The sequence below is a fragment of the Triticum aestivum genome, chromosome 6A (assembly GCF_018294505.1).
Source record: "Triticum aestivum cultivar Chinese Spring chromosome 6A, IWGSC CS RefSeq v2.1, whole genome shotgun sequence".
Taxonomy (NCBI): Eukaryota; Viridiplantae; Streptophyta; class Magnoliopsida; order Poales; family Poaceae; genus Triticum; species Triticum aestivum.
In genome coordinates, this window is record NC_057809.1 from 108196465 (window position 1) to 108201787 (window position 5323).

At 49.3% G+C, this 5323-nt stretch overlaps 1 non-coding gene and 1 pseudogene across 1 annotated transcript; both read right to left on the bottom strand.

Moving 5' to 3' along the window:
• Positions 1-1249: 1249 nt before the first annotated feature.
• On the bottom strand, positions 1250-1434 carry LOC123132688 (uncharacterized; annotated as a pseudogene).
• A 628-nt stretch (positions 1435-2062) lies between these two features.
• LOC123132684 (U2 spliceosomal RNA) lies at positions 2063-2256 on the bottom strand. The gene has a single exon (XR_006464970.1). It is a non-coding gene; the product is annotated as a U2 spliceosomal RNA (small nuclear RNA).
• Positions 2257-5323: the final 3067 nt, after the last annotated feature.

The window sequence follows — 5323 nt, forward strand, 5'->3', positions numbered from 1 at the left end:
GGTGGTGGACGCGGCCATCTGGCTCGTGGTGCTGGCGGCGAGGATCGCCGCGAGCTGGGGCAGGATGAAGGGCGCCACTGCGGGTGGTGGTGCGGAGGCGGGCAGGGCAGCGGAAGAGGCCGAGGAAGCGCCAGAGGAACTCATGGCAATGGCGATCTTGGCGGCGGCGCAGCAATCCGAGGAGGCGGCGGCGGCGGCCAAGGACAGAGGGCGGCGGCTAGGGTTTTAGAAAACCTAGTCTGATACTATGTTAGACTTGTGGTTTGGTGGAAACTGGCTCAACGCATCTGGTGCGTGGCCTATCACTTTATATAGGGTACCAAGAGGTACAATACAGGTACAAATATAGTTGTGGTACAATATACAGTCTAACAGGGACGACTTGCCGGCCATATGGCTTTTCCCTCAAGATCGGCAACAACTGCATGTACAGCAGCAACTGCATATATGACTCCAAAGAGTTGAAATTTGAAAACGACTTAACGTACTACTGATTTTGTCAGTTGCTGCAGCCATCTTCTGAAGTTCATCTAGACTTAATGTCAGGGCAATGTGTAAACCAAAATATAGCAGAGTCCATTTTTCCAAGAATTCCTTTTCAGTGATGGGTTGCACATTATGGTTCAGAAGCTTGAATGGGCCACAAATCGCTGCAGTGCCTACTGATAACTGATGGTTCTTGCTTCACACGGTACTTCTATTCTCCAGCTCTGGAAAAGCTTTGTCAGGGAAGATAATGTACATGAGAAATTCAATAACAGATACATGCACGAGTAGAAGGAGATGATAGCTTCCTTTTATGCACAGATAGAACTTTCAAGATACGCCTGCTTCCATTTGTAAAATGGGGAGATTTCTAGTAGTTAATAAATGGACAATAATTCTGAGCTCAATGAGGAGGGCATTCACTGGCCTATAACTACAAGGCATAAGGCTTCCATATCAGATATGATTTTCATGAAGTGTGCAGACTACGATCTTTTTCAATCTGTGAAGGGAAAAGAAGCTACATAAGCAACAACATAATTCACCTGTATATCTCTCTCTTATTTCATGGCTTTTAATCCTCATGTTCTTCCTAAGCTATTCCAAAATCTCTGTCCTTGAACATTGAGGTACGCATCAGGCAAAGGAGGCTCCTAATCGACTACAATTCCTGATATTAGCAAATTCCAACCTAGCATTCAACTAAATACGTAGCAGCTTACTTTCTAACGCTTTGTAAATTCAAATTTTAACCTTGTTTTGCTTGGGGTGCGCCTGCCTGGGCTGTAGTGCAACACCTAAGGGCCCCAATGGTAAGCCATTGTCCTGGATCCTCCCCCATAAAAAAATAAATTTAATATCGTTTGGGCATTTGGCCCACATATCAGATATTAAACTGATAAGAACAGATACTACACTTGATCTTAGCCAAAAGGCGGAGAAAGATATGAGTTCTTCTGCTGCCCTGCCCCTTCTTTTATAGCTACCTTGCGGTGCCTTACGGTAGCAGACCGGAAAGTGGTTTAATGTATTGCCATTTCTCTGGGTGATTGCGGCAGTCTTTCTTCTCTTAAAAGAGATATTCATTCTTACTGTACTTTATTCTGTAGTTACAGTAAGTAGGGTTACAGTAAGCAGAGATATTTATTCTTCTACATTACCGACACATTAGTCTTGTTCTTGTGCACTTACAAAAAGGTAAACGAGTTTATCTGAACAAGTTCCTGAAGTTGGGCAGCAACAGACACTACTCAACAGACACATCACATGGATAATGGAAGCGATTGAGAAAACAAATGCTGCTGGGATTCCTTGACTTGCTTGTTTAGGGGGCAATTAACCACTAGAAAAAAGGGCGAGGGTTAAACATCAATGTTTATTAATCTTAGCTTTGTTTAGGTGGTGTTTGCATTTTCCCATAGCTGCTGCAACGAGTTCCAAATAAATAGGGTCATACACACCAGCAATCAACGTGTCATTACCCTTGCAAACTGTGGCAACTTGTAGAGGCCCTTCAAAAGAAATTCAAATATTTAAACTTAAACGAAGGACTTAAAACATTTTAACCTTGTTTTGATTGGGGTGCACCTACCTGAGCTGTAGTGCAACACCAAGAAGACACTTGAGAACCCCAATAGCAAGCCATTGTGATGGTCCTTTCCCATAAAAAATAAATTTAATATCATTATGGGCACATGGCCCACATATCAAATATTAAATTGATAAAAACAGATACTATATTAATCTTAGCCAAAAGGCCAAGAAAGGTATGAGTTGCAATGATGCCCTGCATCTCGTTTTATAGCTTCCTCAACCGCCTCTCAACTCTCCGCAAGCGATGTGGAGCAAGCAGCCGCAAGCAACCTTTTTTTTTAGAATAGCCGCAAGCAATCTGTCGCCTCTCGTTTGGGCAAGAACAGGCCCAGTAAGAACACAGCAGCACGCTTCCACGGCCTAATGCCCTGGCTGGCTTTTTCCAGTTCGTTTTGCTCGTTCCCCTAAAAAAAAGCTCGTTTTGCTCGTTTTTTTTTCGCGGGGTAGCTCGTTCTGCTCGTTGTCTGACCGGCGATCTCAAAGGTGTCTGTGCGAGGCCAAAACTACAGCACACAAGGGACTTTTTTGAATCAAATATAACGAAAAATGATTTCCCCCCGCTTTGTATTACAAAGCAACCAACCGATACAACCGACGATAGGGGCTGGGGCGGAAGCAGCACAAACACGCCCAAAAGAAAGAAAAGAGAAAAAAAGAAAAGAAACAAATGCCGATAACGGCGTCCACCGGAGATCACCCACCAAGCTCCGAAACTCCGAAGTGCCGGTACCCAACAACACCTCCAAGAAGGGACGCGACGATGACGACGCTGCTGCCAAGGGTTTCCCCCGGTACACGGCGAGGAAAGAGGAAGGGTAGCCCCGACGCCCTCCAAGAAGGTCCGGCGGCACCCTCAGGCGCCACCGCGTCGGTGTCAGCCAAGCCAACAAAGATTTCTCCCGATCCCAGCCTCTACCTCAGGCACTCCGGAGCTCGCCACCAGACCGACCACCACCCTGCGCCAACACGAACACGAAGCTTCCCACGCTGTCTCACCACAGCACCGCGAAGATGGTCTGCACAACGGAGAAGAGGAGCCGGGACTAGGGCAACAGCACCATCGGCATACGGGAGGGCCCCACCTCCACCGTCCACGACGGTAGCCGACCGGACGCCATGGCAGGAGCCTACCGGGCCCGTGGCCCCACAGGCCCGGACAGCTCCCGCCTCCACGCAGCAGCTGGAACACCGCCGGCGTCGCTGTCCCAGTTCAAGCCGCTCCCCAGCCTCCCCATACAGAGAGCGTCGCGGTCGCGCCGGAGCCGACCCGTAAGGACCCAGAGGGAACCCTACGGGCCCAGATCTGGGCCAGGGACGCGCCCCCGGCCGGCCAGCACCACTGGACCACCCCGCCGCCAAGAGGCGGCACCACCAAGGCGAGCGCCGCCGGCCTCCACACCAGGACGCCGGACCGCCACCGGCCGAAGCGCACCGCCGCCGGCCATCACCGCCCGAGCAGGGGAGGACTGCGCGCGGGGAAGGGCAAGCCCACCGCCGCCAGCATCACGCGGCCGAGGGCCGACGGTGCAGGCTGACGGCGGCGGGAGGAGGATGCGCGCGGGGAGGAGCTGGAGGCGCGCGGAGGTAGGGCCCCGGCCGCCTCGCTCGGGGAGGCGGCGTGGGGGTACGGGGGCGAGGAGGAGGGGTGGGGGGAGGAGAAGGGGAACGGGGGGAGGAGGGGGCTGGCGGCTCCGGCGGGCTCCGGCCGCCGCGGCGGCGGCTCCGCGCGGGGGAGCCGGCGGCGGCGGCGGGGAAACCCTAGGGAGCGGGGGACGCGACCTCTATCTTGGAATCAAATATGACGAGGTGTTATATTCGGATAAAAAGTTTAGCCAAGAAATGTTACCATAGAGTTCAGGAAAAAAATTATGACCACAATATAGCATGTACCTAGCGTTTTTTTGGCAAATATTTGACCCCGAATGCGGTAAAGGTCATTCCATGTTTAATCTCTTTATACAAATGCAATACTTGGTCATGTTTAATTCTATAAAAAGTTCCTGGATTTTTTGACTTTTTAAAATAACTAAATTGAATACAAGTGCTCCTATGTTTTGTTTTTGCTAATTAGCCTACTATCATCATCATGCGTAGCGATCGATCGAGGTCGACTATGCAAGTCACCATGAGGTAGGCGCTTATAGTATATAGTGAAAAGATAAACACCCAAAGAATTAAAATGTAACTGGTTCTCTCACTTTCAATGCAAAAGCTAATAAGGGCATCTTTGGTCGATCCCTCAAAAACAGTTTAACTTTACAGATTTTTGTTTTGAGGAGTTAAACTGGACCTAGCTGATCTCTTATCCTCTTTAACTCCTTCAAAAATTTACTCCTCGAGTGGTACTTGATCGATGGCGTTTCTTTGGATATTTTTCCTCCTCGTCCACGCCCGTCTTCTCCCCTGCTCGATTGCATCAACTTTGACGTGGCTATCCTTGCCACCGCCGATCACCACCCACCACCGCAGACACCCCATAGCATCGACTGCTCCGCCGCCCCACTTTGATTTGGCCTCCGCTCGCCGTCGCCACCGGAATCACCGCATATACACCCGCCACCATCAGCACCGGATTCAACGCACCTATGTCCCGGCGCCATCACATTCTGGCAGAAACTAAATCGCGCAGCTACCCGAAGCGCCCTATGTCGCCTCATGGTATGTCTTCCTCCTCTCACTCGTCGTCCGACCGTCGATGCATCCTTGTCTGTCCGTCGGCCAGGCTCGGCCCTCGCCCAGCAAATCATTGGTGTGCCTCTGCCAATCATCAAGTGTGATGACTGCTGGCGGCTGGTGGTCTGCTGGGTCTCAAAGACGATAGAACAACCCAGATGAGTTTGTTCAAGTGTGAAATGGAAAAGGTTGCAATTTTTGATTTTGGGAAGAAGAATACATTGATATACAGATTGTTGGATGTCTATCAGATGTTGATGCACTAGTTGTTGCAGACTAGATGTTGTCCAAGCTTGAGGAGGTAGAAAATAAACAAGTGTGCAAGCTATGGAAGTCAACAGAGAAGAGCAATAAGAAGATGAAAAAACTGTTTGATTGGACTTACAGAAGCAGTCAAGAAAGTTGTGTTTAAGTTGAAGCGTGTAATTTTCCTCGTCGTTTACTTTGTATTAGCACTCCTAGTGAGGAACTGGTCAAATATATGCCCAAGAAGTTGTTTAATGAAGTAATTGAGTAGTAAAGCTTTAACTTGATGGCCTCAAAATAAAAGAATTTGTGTTAAAAAGTTTTT